The sequence below is a fragment of the Enhydra lutris genome, unplaced genomic scaffold (genome assembly GCF_002288905.1).
Source record: "Enhydra lutris kenyoni isolate GAN:26980312 unplaced genomic scaffold, ASM228890v2 scaffoldscaffold42, whole genome shotgun sequence".
Classification (NCBI taxonomy): Eukaryota; Metazoa; Chordata; class Mammalia; order Carnivora; family Mustelidae; genus Enhydra; species Enhydra lutris.
In genome coordinates, this window is record NW_019154126.1 from 13587183 (window position 1) to 13605568 (window position 18386).

An 18386-nucleotide genomic window follows, 5' to 3' on the forward strand; every position below is an offset into this window, starting at 1 on the left:
CCAGAAGTGATGTCTCTCTCTCTTGCCACCGTCCTAGTTGTGCCTTCCCTTTCACAGCCAACTGTCTTGAAAAAAGGGCTTAAACTCATTATTTCTACTGCTCCCACCACCACCTCCAATTCACTACTCAACCTCTGCAATCTGGATTTTGTGCAAACACAACACTCTCTCCAAAATACGAATGACTTCTTAACTCAAAATTCACTCAGAATTTATTACACCTGTCAATTTAATATTGACATTCTCAATTTTAAAATGCTTATCTCTTGGCTTCAGTAACATTACTCTTTCTTGGTGTTCTCCTCTTTTGAACTCTTTTTTGCAGTTTGCTTTGCTGTTGACTGTGATCTGAGAAAAGCCCCTTGCATGTGGTATGGCAGTTAAAAACCTGGGCTGCCATAACAAAATACCGTGAGTGGGTGGCTTAAAGAATAAAATGTATTTTCTCATAGTCTGGAGGCTGGAAGTGTGAGATCGAGGTGCCTGTATAGTCTGGTTCTGGTGAAAACCCTCCTCCTGCGTTGCAGATAGCTGCCTTCTCACTGTATCCTCACATGGCAGAGAGCTCTGGTGTCTCTTCCTCTTCTTATAAGGACAGCAGTTCTATTGGACCTATTGGATCACCCTTACGACCTCATTTAACCTTAATCACCTCCCTAAAATCCCTATCTCCAAATATAGTCACGTGGGTGATTAAGGCTTCAACATATGAATTGGGAGGACACAATACTGTCCATAATAGCCAAAAGTAAGACAAGAATGGTAAAAACAAAAACAAAAACAAAAAAAAAAGGGGACGCCTGGGTGGCTCAGTTGGTTGGACGACTGCCTTCGGCTCAGGTCATGATCCTGGAGTCCCAGGATCGAGTCCCGCATCCGGCTCCCAGCTCCACGGGGAGTCTGCTTCTCTCTCTGACCTTCTCCTCGCTCATGCTCTCTCTCACTGTCTCTCTCTCAAATAAATAAATAAAATCTTTAAAAAAAAAAAAAAGACAAGAATGGTAAAAACCAAATGTTAAATGACAACAATAACTATATAAGTGAAAGAACTCTACAGCAACAAAGAAAATGGACAGCACATGGATATATTAGGATACAAAATTTTTACAAGAATATGTTATGCATATGAAATAAAAAGGAAATCACAACAGGAATGATGGTCAAATAAAGGAGTTTATTTCTAAACTCTTTGTTAGACAATTTGAAAGATAAACTTTCACAGAAAGAATATATAAACAAAAAGCATCACATGAGAAAAAAACCACTAAGAACAATTCCAAATTGAATTCTCCGTGTTTGTTTCCTGTTTTCATCACCACCATCTGTATTAACCAAGATATAGGCTAAACTGCTGTAACAAGACCAGGAATGTAGCGACACCAACAAAAGAGGAGTTCACTTCTCTCTCATGTAGTGGTCATGGGGACTGAGGTTCCTTCTCTCCTGTCCTGCCACTCTCCCTGGGGGACTGCCCTTATCTGTAGGATGGTAGCTGGCTCAACCACAAGTCATCCATGGGGGCGGGGCAAAAAGAATATGACAGACAGCTGATTTTTAATACAAATGGGATGTGCACACATCACTTCCACTCCCATCCATAGCCAAAACTTAAGATATGTGGTCTCCTCTGGCTACGAGGAGCCTCAGAAATCGGAGCTATGTGACAGCAAATATCAGAGGTGTGAGTGCATCCTTCTTCCCACTCTGAAACATTCCTCTCTTTTTCTAAAGGGATAACCTGAAGTCTCACCCAGTTATTGGATTCAGCTCAAAGTCTAAGATCTCTGGGTGATACACAACTCTTCAAGAGATACCAATTGTGTCCCTGTCCCCTGTCCAGTGACCTACAAACTAACAGACAAGTAACTTTGCTCTCTACCACCACCATTACACCCAATGTACAACAGAATACAAATAAGATTAATGCAATTAAGTTTTCCATTCTGAAAAGAATGGCAAATACTATTCTTACCAATGATTAAATACTGCTGGACAGGAATGCTGAGAGTCCCCACTCTACCAGGGAAGCAAGATTCTTGGTTAAACTCAGGTTCTGTGCTGGGGCGGGAGTGGGGGGCAGGGGGACCTTAGGGAGAAGACAGATTCCCTTGTCCATTTGCCTGCTGGAACCCGGCTTTGTCTCTGGAAGATACTTTCTTCTGTTATCCTTTCCAGCAATATATGAAGTGAACACAAGAAAGTATGTGCTCCCAAGGAGGTCAGAAAGAACTAACAGCCTATTTCCTGGGGGCACATGTTTGGGAGCCAAAGATTGCTTTAGTTGTCAAACAATGGCAAACCGTCACAGGTTTTGGTAAGCTAAACTTGTGGCATCTTTGGCAATATAATCCTCTCAAAACCTCTACAGGTCTCTTTGTCTTAGGCCAGTGCCACGTGAAAGTGACCACAACTCAAAATTTAGTCTGATGGTAGATGCTAAGCTTGTCAGTTCTGTCCTCCTATTATTAGCTGATGCATCCCTCTCTCCCTTGATTTCAGGTTAGCTAACTTGAGAGCATCTGATTCACACGGTGGGATGATACCACCACCACACCTCACTCACATCGGGACAAGCCATGTGACCTAAAATGTTCTTTCTGCCTGAATGATTTCAGGCTCAGCCACTCAATTAGCTTTGGCCAATAAAAGATGAACAAAAGTAACACATGCCGCTTCCAAGCAGCTGCTTCTGCCATGTCTCCCTTCCCTCTGAAACAGAACAGCAATGTCCCCAAAACGCCTATTCCTTTGGCTTAGAGTGGTAGAGGACGGTGGAACAGAGCCACAGACATGTCATAAGTAAGAAATAAACCTTTGTTGTCCTATGGAGACTTTGTGTTTGTAACTGGAGCTTTACCTAGCTTAAGTGACTGGTTCAGGTGGCAAGATAAATCCTTAATATGATCCTTGCCTAGCCTGGCTTCCACTTTTCTCTGGCCAAGAAAATCTGACAACGTTTCCTAAAAACAAATCTAACCTCTTGCTGTTTGGGAAAAAGAAACTACCTTTTCCAGCCCTGCAATACCCCATATTACTGTCCTTTTAGTCAGTGCGAAGCATAGGCTATGGGCACACAGAACTTCATTAGCAAATTTATACCCCCTCCCACCTCTAAGTGCAAACTAGCTAATTGTTCTCTTACTTGACACCCTCTTGCATTTCCTTGCTAAAGCAGCTAATCAATTCATGTGAGCCTTCTCACATTAGCAGTCTAACCACTCTCCTGGAGCTATAAACTGGACAGACACACCCATGCCCTTCCAAGTTATCAGAAGTGACAGCTTCAGCAAGGGTTTTGCTATAACATAACAAGGGTCAGCAGTTTTCCAGCCTCTAACATGGTGCCTACTGTCTGCTGGCCAACCACGCAGCCAGTGCCATGCATTTTAGCTATTACAGCAACACCCCACTGCAGATACCCATTTTGGCACTAAACTGGGTATTGGGAAAGCTGTTGTGATAAAACAATGACAAATACAGTGGCTCAAACAAGAAAGTTTATTCTCTTCCTGGAAATAGTACAGAGATAGGCCGGTGCTTAGGAGAGGGTGAGCAGTAGTTGGTTCTGTCCCACAAGGTCATCTGGGAACCCAGGCTGACTAGCGATGGCTCTTCCATCCTCATCACAGGATGTCTACCTCTGATTCAAGGCAGCTGTTGTCATTCTAGTTGTTTTTTTCTAGTCAGGGTAGCAGGTAGGTGTATGGCACAGAGAGAACAGGACTAGCACCTCATCTTTAATAAAATAACCCAGAAGTTCCACATATCACTTTTGCTCACATTTAATTGGCCCAAACCTAATCACATAGACAATCTCCTACAGTCAGGGGAAGTTGGGAAATACAGTCTCTAAGAGAGATTCAGATACGAATAGAGAAAAGGATATCCTAGATACCAGGGAAGAAGTGACAACAGTCTCTGCCATACCTCACACAATCTATTCTCAAGAGTCATCAGGAAATTTTTTTAAAAGCATATTTCAGATTTCAGACTGTGGTACCCTCTGTTTAAAACCTCCACTGGCTTCCTCTTTCACTAAGCATAAAAACCAAAGTCCTTACAATGGCCTACAATCCCCACGCAATCTGCTCCCTCCATTACCTCTCTCATTTCATTTCCTAATACTCTTCCCTTAAAATAAACACCAAATGTATAAAAGACCTAAATGTGAAAGGTAAAACTATGAAGCTAATGAAGTAAAAAGTAGGATGATATATCTAGGATCTTGGAGTGATAAAAGATTTCTTAAGATCCCAAAAGTATTAACAATATGGGAAAATTCTGATGGAAATGAAAGAATTGACTCCATCAAAATTAAGGGCTATTAAACAAAAAACATTATAAAGTTAACAGCTATACAGAAGACTGGAAAAATATGTTCGCAACCTCAAAAAAAAATTTTTAAAAAAGCATTTAATATCCAGTATATGCCAAGAACTCTTTAAGATAACAAGAAGATAGGAACTGAAATTAAAAATTTGGTAAGAGACAGCAGCAGATAATTTACAGAAGGTAAAAATAAAATACAGAATGCCCCATTAAATTTGAACTAAAGATAAGCAATAAAGATATTTAGTATAAGTATATCCCAACTAATGCAAGGGTATATACTTATATTCAATATTTATTTGTTTATCTAATATTTAAATTCAACAGGTTGTCCTGTATTTTTATTTGCTAAATATGACAACTAACAGTGAAATCCATATGGCTAACAAGTAAATGAAGAGAAACTCAACCTCTCTGCTTATGAAAGAAACGCAAAATAAAACTATGAGATACCATTTTATACCCGTTATATTAACAGATAATGTTTTTTTTTTTCCTGTTACGACAGAAGATCATTTAACTCAGGATTCTTTTTTTGATCATATCACTGGGCAATAAAAGCCCAACTATTTACTGCATATGCACAGAGAAAAACCACATTTCAAGTCCATTATTTCATACACATAAATAATAGCACATAAGTAATCCCAGTAACCACATTCAGGTATCAAAGACATCTTTTTCCTAGAAAATCTAAGTACCTATTTAGTATAAATTTATAAAATGTAAATGTTGAGGATAAAAATGTTTGAGTATCACTTAGTAATTAAACAACAGTGCTTCATAAATAATATTAATTTTAGTACTGGGTTGAGATTAAGCTCTTAAGGTTAACTATCATAGCAGGTCAGAAATGTGGCTGTGAACAAATACAAGAATTAGGCTTTGCATTTGCAAAGAGCTTTCACATAAAAATGTTTTATCCAAGTCATAAATGTAGCTTTATCACATTTAATAATACTCGTCTAGAGGATAGAGAGGGATAGCACAAGCTATAGGTTAGGAAAGGAAACCGGCTGCATATAAACATGACAATACCCGTTACCCATTCTTTTTTTTAAGTACTATGAGTTTATTTCATATGTAAATAGAGTACACGGGTATTTTTAATAAGACTTCAATACAACAAAGAAAATATACCAAAAACTAATTTTGCCTTCTCTAACTTCTAATATAAAGAATGCCCTCTGAGTTTATCTTAGCATCTCAAAGGAAAACATTTTTAAAACTAAAATATCATGTGAGAGATCACTTTAGAAAAATATCTACTTTTTGTCAGAGTTCCAGTAAACCGTCGTAAAAACCTCTTTATTTCATTCTAAATAAAAATATTGTAAAATAAGAATTAAAACAAAATACTTTATAAAAATGGTACTATAATTGTGGTAAAATAATTCAAAGATACTAAAATAATTCAGCCTACCTTATACAAAAGACATACACTATAATCATTAACCTTCTAAAATGCTGATAAGAATAATCCTTAATTAACTTTCAAAAAGTCATCACTTCTAGATGTATCTCTAACAACAGCAAAAACAATAAACTTTTCAATCTATAATTCAACATTCATCAAGACTGCTTTTGGCAGACATATGATACAACACACTCCCACAAGAGAGAAAAATAGACATAAAAGTAACAGCTTTCACCAAAGTGTTTAAAACATTAAAGTATTTCCATAAATAACATATTACCTTTTTAACTATATATAAAAATAATCCTTGAAGCAGCCTGGGTTCCAAATAACATATAATCCTGTGACTGGTAGATAGAAAACAAATGATATTCACAGCACTCATTTCTTTTTTTTAAAAGTTTCAGAAGAAAAGCAAAATCAGAAGTGTATATTAGCTCAACTGCTAATATAAATGTTTGACATAAATTTCAATGGAAAATAAAAGTACCTATTCTCCAGTTTCAAGAAAGGAAAAGATTATTCTTTGGCTCTATTCCAAGCTGGGAACAAGTAACCACAGAACCAGTTTTAAATATGTCCCAATCTATCAATCCTTAAACTCTAGTAAACATTTCCACTTAAGCCCTCAGCTGAGAAAGTCAGCTGATCAGTAACTGCCTTGCTTCTGTGACCTTGCTTCTCAATGCCAGCCAGTTCCTAAAGTACAAGTTTAAAGTTGGCCAATCCCTAAATTGTCTCACTGAAAGTAAGCCAATCTTAAAACTCCATGCTTCTTCAAAACCCTATCTAAGTACATCTCTGCCTGTTTCGAGGATTCTGCTCTGCAAGCATAGCTCTCCCTTCCTTAGCAAGTAGGAAATCCAGCTCTGTTTCAGTTACACTTAATGGTGGTCTCTCCCCTCAATAATGCTATAAATATTATGTTAACCTGGATATAGCATTTTTCTTCATGGAAGTAAGAAAAATATTTTTATGCTAAGCTAGTTGTATGGAAAGTTGAAAATCTTCACTTTTTAAATATAATTATAATCCTTCATGGCCCAATATACAAATGCACTAACAAAGGTCTTTTTCCTTCCCTTCTTAATCCCAGACCCACAGTTTCATACTATCAATTGTTCACATCCAGCCTATTCTATTCTATTCTATTCTATTCTACAGAAAACATTAAAATTTCCAATTACAGACCTAAAAATACAGAACTGTTATTTGCCACAAGGGAGGAGGTGCGGGGATAGGTAAAAAATGGGTGAAGGGGAATGGAAGGTACAAGCTTCCAGTTATGGGATGAGTAAATCTCAGGGATAAAAGAGAAAGCATGAGGAATATTGTCAAGATATTATAATAGCTTTATATGGTGACACTTGCTGTGAGCACAGCACAATATACAGAGCTGAGGAATCACTATCTTTGTATACCTGAACTAATTTAACACTGTGTATCAACTATAATTCATTAAAATAAACAGGCTGATTTTAAAAATGGGCAGAGGATCAGAATAAACATTTTTCCAGAAGACATACAGATGGCCAACAGGAACATGAAAAGGTGCTCAATATCACTCGTCATTAGAGAAATGCAGAGCAAAACCATGAGATATCACCTCATACCAGTTAGAATGGCTATCATCAAACACACAAGAGGTAACAAATGTTGGCAAGACTATGGAGAAAAGAAAGGGGAACCCTTGTGCACCGTTGCTGGGAATGTAAACTGATGCAGCCACTGTGGAAAACAGTGTGGAGATCCCCCCAAAAAAGAAAACTAAAACTCCCATATGCCCCAGCAATTTCACTTCTGGGTATTAAAATTTTTCTTCCAATCACTGAAACTCACACCAAAAACTGAATATCATCAAATAATCTTCAAACAAAATAATAACTCATCAAATATTTGAGTAGATATTCTTCTGGAAAGTAAGAGAGCCTCAAATGTGACTAAAAGATGGCAAGGGCTAAAGAGAATAATATGGTTTCTAATTTAAAGATTAGAATGAATGGAAATCCTATTCTAAATCTAAATCCCTCTATCAGAATAGCAAAGTGAATCATGCCAAGTAGGTTACTTCACCCAAGTACACTCAAATACAGCTGAGAGCCATCTCTTCACACTGCTTTTGGACCTGAGTGTGCTCAAAAAATAAATTCTACATAGCAAGCAGCACTACCTTATGCTTTATCAAAACTCAGTAAAGATCTCACTCAACTCCAAGCACAGTACAAACACTGAATTACCAACTTATTCAAGTGACAATATGAACATCTGACTAGGTGTTGTAGTCACCCCCAAATATGCCACTTTGACCTTTTGATTATTTTGAATCAAAGGTACTTAAGAAACAGCAGGTGCAAGGACACTCTGACTCTCCTTTTTTTTTTTGTCTTGAAAGTAAAAGATAAACTACCCTGTGAAAGGTATCCTCCCTTGTACCAGGAGGAAGGCAGACATTCTTACCACCAGAGATAGGGAACTGGGAGCAGAGAAACCTGTACAAAGAAATCTTATTAAACTAATCCTTATCTCCCTCCTTACTTCTTCACCATTTACTACCCCTAGCCCAGACTCTTCTGGATCCTGTCAGTTCTTCACAAATTTATTGTTTCTTTGCCTAAAATGTGTAAAAGCTTCCTGTTCTGGTTACTTCTTTGGGTCTTGATGAAGGTTCCCCTGTATAAGTTTAATAAAGTTTGTATGTTTTTCTACTGCTAATCTGTCTAGTATCAGTTTACTACTTGGGCCGAGACTGAGACCCAAAGATGATGGAGACTTTTTCCTCCCTTACAGTGTCAAGAGACCTACTTAGTTAGGTTAAGAATGGATTTGGTGAATTTATCCAGAAACTGTCAAATTTCTTTATTAGAGGCAGCACAGGTCAGTAAAAATAGTCAAAACTTCATTATGAGTTAGGTGATCTTAAGTAAATTCCTAGTTTTCATAAGACAGGAAGATCAAATGAGACAACTAATAACTTTAAAAATGTACTAAGCATCAAAACCTCACAGAGTCCTAGATTTGCTTTTGTCCCTAACTTGCTATAATATATATAGCAAGTCATTTTGATCTAAGTCTGTTTCCCCATCTGGCAAGTAGTGAGGATAATGCATGTCCTACACATTCCATGGGGTGTTCATGAAAATCACATATAAAAATTAATGTGAAAGTATTTCTGAAATATATAAACAACCATGTAACTGTGAGATAGTTAATTCAATATATGAACGAGATTTATACTAGCAAACCTGTTACAACCCAGAATTGTATAATACCCAAATTAAATTAATTTTATTAAGAAAAAATATTCATAGCTAAATACCAAACCAAAAACACTAGACATATTGGCAACCAAAAAAATTCAAGGCTATTAGGTACAAAAACTATTTTCCTTGCAATAAATGAACTAAATTGGCTCAGCTCTTCAACAAACTAAAAGCAGCTGAACACAATCTTTTGTTCAAGTCAGGTATTTGCCACTTACAACTACTGCCTCAACCTCTAAAACATTAAAAAAAAAAAACACGAAAAAATAGTAAGGAAGAAAGAAAAAAGTTACATATTGCAGGGTTTCTCAGTATCAGCAGTACTGACATTTTGAACTGGATAATTTTTTTTGTTGGGCTGTCTTGTGCATTACAGGATATTTAAGAATATCCCTGGCCTCCACCGACTACATGACAGGTACAATGCCCTCACACATAGTTGTAATAACCAAAACTGTCTCTAGACATTTGCCAAATATCTCCAGAGTGACTTGGGGGAAGGAACAAAATCATCCCCAGTGGAGAACCACTGAGGTAAATCCATAGTTCCATATATTCCAGTATTTATATCACATTTATGTAGAATGCAGCTTCAAGCTAGCACCTTTGCTGGGACCAAAGAAAAGAATGCTGTCTGTAGGATAGTAATATTTAAGAATTATAGCTATGGTAGGGAGTTATGATTAACATATCCCTTCCATCACCATGTAGTTTTTGCTTAAACCTCTCTAAGAATTTTCTTCTTGCATGTTCTTTTGGGATAATAATTTGGTTAATCTGTCACTAAAGCTTAGTCTCCACCCAGTCTTACTAATTAATAGTCATCATTTATGTGGGGAAAAAAATCAAGCTTCAAGATCTTAATTTCTAAGTAACCATGTATCAAATGAATCAAATTTAAGTGACACTTAAGTGTTTACATTATTTAAATATATTTAAACATTTACAATGCTAAAGAAAAGCACACAAACTAGTATATTTAGCTCTTACTGCAAGTGCACTGTGTGTGTGTATATATGTATATATACATATAATGTGTATATATGTATATATACATATAATGTGTATATATACATACACACTATATACACATATATATATACACACATACATATATGAGTTGAAGGTAATAACAGAATAGACTAATAGAAACTACAAGATGAAAAAAAAAACTACAAAAATTAAAAAATATTTAGTGTCCACTACATGTTATCAGTGGACGAGATAAATAATTTTCTAAAAGAAACAATTTCCAGACACTTGCATTTGTATTCTTAACCAGTAGTTTCTAAATTTGTTCATGTAAATATAGATTTTTAAAAGAATTTGGATTTTACAAGTTATCTAGAACGGTCAGTGTTAGAAAGATGGGTTCCTGTCTTCAAACAGGAAGACTTAACCATTATGCCCGCCCTGCTGGGAGCGTTCTAGCACAATTAAACAATGATCAAACAATGCCCTCACTAAGCCTGAACTTAAAAAATGACAAAGCCTGAGCAATCAGGAGCCCCTTCAAGATACTTTATACTATATATGAATATCTGATATTCCTGGGAAAGCTAGCTGCAACTGTAGATAAAGAAATACTAATCCATTTCAACCCTAGTAAACTTAGGGAAGCCATGGTAGGGGACTTAAGGTTCTGTGAACTGCAAAATGAAATGGCACATTTCTGCATTTCTATTTGTGGAAGGTTCCAATTTAGAGTGATGGTGGATTTGGTTATTCATATCAGCTATCCCACTGACAGCTAAAAAAGCTAAACAAGATATTTTATATATTGTAAGAAAAAAACTCTGAAATTAATCACAAAATCTACAATGGTGTCATTCTATAAAATGTTTTAATGGTTCAAATTTGAAATACGTTAGGAAGTAATAAAATTATGAAAAATGTATTGACATTAGAGTATACTCTTAAAGAGATGTACAGAAGTAAAACACAAATTTTTGTGCATATTGTTCTAGTTTCCATGTTCTACAATGTTCCAGATGGGAGAGGTCATCTATAACTCCACCTATGACATATACCACCAGATCCCCTTTCTATGACAAAAAAAATAGCTCAGTGTTAGAGAGATGAGCAGCAGAGAAACTGAAGCTTACTCCAACATATGGAACTTTGGCGTGATACATTTAAACCAGTGGAAACCTGCCTAAATACCTCACACAGCCCCTCCATCACTCTGTATTATGCAAGTGGCAACATTTCAAGCCAACTCCCTTATTTCACTAGTAAATCCTGTCAACACTGAGGTAATAGAACTGGAAAATCTCATCACTCCACAATGATACTAAAATATCAGAATTTATTTCATTTGGTAAAAATTATATCGTTGCCAAATAAAACTAATGCAAATACAGTAAAATATGCAAGATTATGAGTAATTCTTTTGTTGAAGAGGACTCTTGGGGAGCCTCAAATTCACTGTGCAATTGGCTAGGCATTCTTTGCTCCTTTGACCCCTTCATGCCCCATCCCTCCAGTATATAGGGTGGAGGGGGCTGCAAAGGTCAGAATGAAATGATCAGCATGCTTTTACGCATTTGGTCTACTCTGGTTTTATTCCCACTGGTTTTTCCTCAGACTGCTCCTCCAAGGAGAGTGCTATGTATTATTCATCCCTGAACTCCCAAAACTTAACCAAATGTCCCACATATAAAGTCATCCCTAACAGCTACTACATGGCAGGCACTGGATTAAGAACTAGAGACAGAGAAGTAAAAAAGATTACAGACCTCACCTTCACAGAACTTCATGGAAGGGGGATATTGGATATTGGCTATGTGAACTGAATTAAAGTCCAGTCAGCACAGCCCAACTGCCCATGTTCTTTTTCTCCACTGCTAACCAAGGTTTAGGTAAGGAATAAAACCAGGCTTTCTCTCCAGCTCTGACCATTCCCCTGAGTTCCATATTCATATATCCAACTGCCTACTCAACAAGTTGACTTACAGGTTGTTACAGACATTGATTGTGGGGACTCTAAAGCCAGACTGCTGGGTTTTGAATCCTGGTTCCGTCACTCGCAAGCTGGGTCACTTTCAACCTCTCTGTGCCTCTGTGTTCTCATTTGCAAAATGGGAATTATAATGGGCCCTAGCACATGCAACCGTTGTAAGGATTAAATTAATTAATACACCTAAGAATGCTTAAAACCCTGCCCAGTACAGTTTATGCCTACAAAGTGCTTATTATTACTACTAGCTCTAGTATTACTATGTCCTACGAGGCATCTAAAACTCGTCCAAAACAGAATTCATGATTTTCTCACCAAATCCCTTTCCACCTGCTCAGTCAATAGCACTACTGTTCTCCCAGTTGTTCCAGCCTAAAACCTAGGAAGTCATGACTTTTCCTTTTCCTCACTCTCCAGTTTAGTAAATCCACAACAGTAGCTCTACCCTCAAATTTTGTCATGAATTTGACCATTTACTATCATCTCTGCAACTACTTCTCCAAGGCCAAGACAGCAGCAGCTCTCCTCCAAAATAGAGCCACACTTCCTACCCCCATTTTTGGTACCCTCCCCCACTCCATGACCTTCAAGTTAATTCTGCAACCAATAAAAGTAAAATCAAATGCTATTTCCTTGATATAAAACTTCCAGTGGTTTTCTATCACACCTAGAATCACACCTTTACTTCACCATAGCCCCCATAATCTGGCCTGGTTCTCCAACATCATCTGCCACCACTTTCCCTCTCCCTTGCAGTAATCTAAACACCTTGCTTTGCCTTGGCCACCTCAGGCTAGCTTCCCCCTCAGACCATTGCTTCTTTGTTGCTCCTGTTCTACAGGACTGTCATCTGGGGCAGAGACTCTGAAGCCAGATTGCCCAAATTTGTATACTGTCTCTATCACATTTTAGCTGTACAATCTTGAGCAATGCTTCCTGTGTGTCAGTTTCTTCTTCTATAAAAATGGAGGTATTAGTACTTACAGCATAAGGTCGGTATAAAAATTTAGTGTTTAGAAGACTGCCTCACGTATTAGTAAGCTCCACGTAAGCGCTGACTGCTCTAATGATCCTTGCCTGAAATGTTCTTACCTCAGGCTCTTCCTCTCACTTCAGATGATTCAACTGTCACCTTTTTTGAAAGGCCTTCCCTTAGACCATATCTAAAACAACCTACCTTTTTTCCCCACTGTCATTCCCTTATCTTCCTTTACCTCACTGTACTTAGTCACTCTCTGAAATAATATTATGTACTTAATCTTTGTAGCCTAGTCACTGGAAAAGGAGCTCCATCAGGTTAGGGACTATCTTGTTTGCTGCTCTATTTCTGGTTCTGACTCAGAACCTGACTTCTGAATAAACATACCTCTTATCCAGGCTAGGAGACCTATGGGAATTTCTTAATAACAAGACCATACTTAGTCTTTTGTTCTTAAACTTGTGATCTCCTTTGATCCTTGAAAAAGCAACAGCAAATACACCATCATCTCCCAATTTAGACCAAAAAAGGAAATCCCAAATTTGGGTGACTTGTCTTTGGACACAAAACTATTAGCTGGTAGAACCAAAATTAGCACCCCTGCTTTCTAATTCTAAGGCTTCTCAAAGAAGGATAAACTGACTTTACAGAAATGTGACCTCAATCCCTGGAATAAATACTCTCTGAGATGTGTACAACAGTCTTCCCTTCAAACTTCCTAACAAATACTTACCTCTAAATTTGAAAAGTATTAGAGTACTCACTCCTCAATAATGTACTAACCCTTAGCAAGCCAAAACATTCAAAGTCAGATAGGACAATGGGATATTCCAAGTCCACACAGAAACAACCCCTAAAACTAAGTGTATCCATGTTGAGTATAATGTACTAGTTCCAACATGATAAAACCTTTCTCTGAAAAACCCAGCCAAGGAGACTTCATACTTGTCAAGAACACTGGGATAAGGGCACCAGTCACTTCTTGATCCCTGTTCCACAGAGTTCAGTGACAACAGTTCAGGTTGCCCATCAGACTCAAGTGTTGTCCATGATCAGATGGGGGGGTGGGTGCGAGGGGGTTGAGGGGGCAAACTGTGATAAAGATCCCTACCTACAAGACCTTGGTTAAATGGCCATTGGCCAGCACATTCTCAGAATAACGATTATCTTTCTGAGCTTTCACTTAGCAAGTTTACATGCTTGTGTTACCTCATATGCTCTCACAATGTTCCCGGTTCTGTGAGAATGACAACTAGGCCAGAGGCTGCGTCACCTCCATTTTACACAAAAAGGAAACTGAGGCAGCAGGTGGTTATCTTTACAGCTTGTCCTCAGCGATCTGGTCACTTGCAGGATCCCAAAGAAAGCCTAGATGTGGAGTGTCTGAAGAAACCCTCCATTCCAGACTTCACGTCAAACTCCAGGGCTGAGGGGGAAACTAAGCCCCTTCATCAAGGAAGAGGAAAAAAGGGGGTCGCTCCCCTTTGGACTTTCCCCGTTCCTTCCCTGTCCTCGCTCGCCAGCCCCTAGAGCCCTCTCTGCCCCAGGGGAGAAGTGCGGGCCTGCCCCCGCGGGGCTCGGCCTCGCTTCCTCGCACTCCCGGTCCCGCCCGCCCCAGAGGGCGCGCTCCCACTCTGGGCGGGCACCTGTCCCTTCACCACGTTCGGCGGCTCCCCGATCGCCCAAGAATCAAACGCCCGCAGCCACCACCGACACCGGGAATGCGAGCAGCAGGGCAAGACCCGCAGGCCCAGAGAGCTGCAGGAATCCTCAGAAACTTACAGTTTTCCTACAGCGTGCGCGTCACGGCGAGGTGACGTCACGGGACCCGGCGTTCAGGGAGGTCAGGCCGCTGGGCGCCGGGCCGCACCACCCCCACGGCTCCGCCCCGTGCGCGACGACGGGAGAGACGCCCCTTTCCTCAGCGGCCCCGCCCCCCACCTTGTGGCGCTAGGCGCAGGCGCACACGGGCTGCGTGGCCGCCTTCTAGGGCGGGGACTGCTTGAGAGACTTTCGCCGAAAGCCTGTGGCGGGGGCGCCAATGTAAGGGGGCGTAGGCATACACCCCTTCCCCACCATCTCCCCCACCCTCGGGAGCGCAGCAAACAAGCTGTCGCCCAGGGAGCTGGAGTCGGACGCCAGGGTTGTGAGGTAGATTTTCCGCAGACATTGCCTCCTTTCCCTCACGTGTTCATTAAAAGTTCTCCACGTGTGGAAACAACCATTTGCTCCCCACCAGGTGCCTGCAAGCCCTCGGACGGGAGGAGTCAGCTCTACCACGGGTCCTCGCTCCCATCCGGCCCCGCCCCTGGCTCCGCCCCCGGTTCCGCCCCACCGGACCTGCCTCGGCTCCGCCCCGCCCACGCCGGCTAGACCCCTCCCCTCGAGTCCGCCCTTCCGGCTCCCGCTCGGAGCTCCAGCAGGCGCTCCCTGCCCCGCCCCGTCCCGGCGCCCGCTAGGAAATTTTAGTGTGTCCTTCCTACTGGATTTTCCGTTTGGGCTCAGTGAAGCTGCTTAGAGGCTACCATTCACCTCTATTAAATTTAACAAACGGTGGTCTGTGTAAACAAATACGTACACTTTTTGGCCAGTGTGAACTTTCCACCACCTCCCACTCACGTGATGATGCCTTCCTGTGCCCTGGGTCTCTGCTCTTCTTTATGCTCTTACCGAAGACGAATTCTGGTGTTAAAAGATAGCTCAGCAGAAGGGAAAATGAAGGCTCGAAGAACTAACGCCGATATAGTAAGAGATTATTTCTGGCTTATAGGATTCCTACATTACTCACAGAAGCAGGGAAAAAAATAAACGTTTTGGTTAAAAGTGGTTCACGCAAATCAGTCTTGGGGGGAAAATAATAGGAAAAACAGGCCTTGGAAATAGACCCTAAGGAGGAAATGTTGAAGGTGGCAATAATCTCTTTTAAAAACGCATTTGGAATCACGACAAATTGTTAGATCAGGCATGGGATTTTGCCAGGCAGCTCAGTATAAATAAAACTTGAAACAATGGTTTGTTTACACTCTCATTGAAAATATTGTAGTATTTTCATAGGAACGAGTGATTACAGGAGAATATTAGTCTTTAACTCTTGACATCTAAGCGGATTAAAAATAAGTATGTGTATTATTCAGGAAAAATCTAAAGTTTTGAAAAGTTTCTGATTTGGGTAATATTCATATATTTATGTTAATATACTATTATACAAGATCTTTATTATCAAATGATGTAAGAAATGTGTAAATAATTTAAGAGTAAAGTGTTTTTCTGTGGAGCAGAGTTATAGAAAAATTAGCACATTTTAAAAGTGCTACATATTTTTAAAAAATGATATATTTTTCTTTTTAAAACAACAACTTTTAGAAAACTTTAAATTATACATTTGTTAACATACCTATAAAATGTTTTATGTGTATAATGCCAAAAGTCGTAATTCTCTTGAGATTCTAGATATATGGGAGTGTTTCACAAGTAAATGTCATCTCACGTTTTTAAGAAGTATACATCAAGTTCATTAAACGTTTTTAACACAGAGTATATTTGCTTCTCTAAGATGGTTTGGCTTCTAGATGTTTACTATACTGGTAAATTATTAGTATACTTTTGAGCTTGTGCTGGAGACAGGAACACAAGAAAGAAGACAAATATCTTCAATAAGCTGGGTGGGGGGAAAGAAGACAAGTGTCTTGTTATTTAATATGTTTTTTCCCTTGCTACCCCAAGATTTAAAACAAAAACAAACACTTCCCACTTCCTATATTGCTAGATGCAGGAAAGAAGTACTGTGGTCAAGAAAAGAATGACAAGCAGAAAGGGTACCCAAACAAAGAGGAACTTCAGCGAATGTCAAATTTGTGGGAATATACACATTCAGATTCTGTCAAGTTCCTGTGACAAACTGGAATCTGATCTAAATAAGTAGCCGGGGGGGGGGGGGGGGTAGCCAGGAGCTAGGGTCAAAAGTGTGTTGATATTAGAGAGAGGAACTCTAAGAAGAACTTCTTACTTTAAGAAAATAAAACCCCAGACATTCAGTGGTTAGCACCAGAGGGACTAAGGGCTTCCACTCTGGCCCTTGGGGTTTCAGTCTCCACTGGTGGTTCTTTCACTTTAAAATCTGCTGCGCCTGAGCAAGTTAGCCCCCAGAGCACTCTACTTCAGAACTCTTCCCTTGGTCCTACACTGCAAACTGAGAAAACCTTAACTGTACTACTAGAGAAAAATAAAAGATAGAAATACAATGGCTAGTATTTACTGAGTTTTATACGTACCCAACCCTGCATTATCTCATTAATCCTTGCAACTGGATGAGATAAATGGAGCCATTATCTCCATTTGATACACAAGACAAGCATGGTTCCCAATGCTAAGTATGTCACATCCTGCAGCCTCTAAGTAGCAAAGTCAAGATTTAAATCCATACTCCAGAATCCACAGCCATAACCACTGATCTATATGAAGTTTCATGTAACAATGTAAGAAACAGACTCAGAAGGTCCAAGATATATAAATTCTAGCTCCCAAAGACTGATACCATGGGTATCTTCTTCACTATTCCGCAGCCTGTCTTTGCATGGATACTCCTATATCATTGTTTAAGGTGCTCATCATAACCCACTGAGTTGATTTTGTGACCATTAATAGATTACCACCCTGAGAAACACTCATCAGAATCCAAAATATAAAATATCAGACTGTATCACATTTGATAAGGGTAATTTTTCCAAAAGCATAAATTAGGGGAAACCGTTGTTTCAGAACACACACACATTTGTTGCTATGCTGATGTAGTTCTTCCTATGGGTCTCAATGAAAAAAGTGTGAAAAACACTATTACAACCACCCCTTGCCTGACTTCTATGCATATTTCTTCCTTCAGAATCAAGACCAAGAGAAACCAAATCCAACTCTGTAACCCCCTTGCATCAGTCTCAGCTCCAAGATCTGGTCTGAGAGGTCTCTTTCCAGGCAATCAAGACAAATGATGAGGTCATTCTTACATCCAGAAAGGCTCCTGACTCCAGCACAAGCACAAAAGTATACTAATAACTTGACAGTATAGTAAGCATCGAGAAGCCAAGAGTTACACAGAATTAAAGAGAGATCGTTCTGAAAAAGGGGCAGAGATAAGGAGCTTGGTGGAAGGAAGACCTGAGACAAAGATTGGAGAGCTATAGAAGTATGTGTGATTAAGAACCACATAATCTTTCACAGGTCTGCTGGCACAGAGTTTGCAAAGTATGAAAATTATTTTCATTTCCTTCTCTGATAGACTGTAAGCTCTGTGAGGGTAGGAACAATGTTGGTCTTGTTCAACCTCAAATCCTCTGCTTGAAGCTGAACATACATACCATAAGTTGAGACTCAAGAACTGTGTGTGGAGGGAGGAGTGAATGGACAGATGAACTCAAATTTAAAGACTGGCTAGATTTCTTATTCAAG

At 39.4% G+C, this 18386-nt stretch overlaps 1 protein-coding gene across 1 annotated transcript in view; it reads right to left on the minus strand.

Moving 5' to 3' along the window:
• The window catches only part of LOC111155604 (zinc finger protein 438), a 172566-nt gene extending 157791 nt beyond the window's left edge, over positions 1 to 14775 (minus strand). The window contains exon 1 of the mRNA XM_022515869.1: positions 14727 to 14775. The gene's annotated coding sequence lies outside the window, so the exon portion shown is untranslated. The remainder of the gene's footprint in view (positions 1 to 14726) is intronic.
• Positions 14776 to 18386: the final 3611 nt, after the last annotated feature.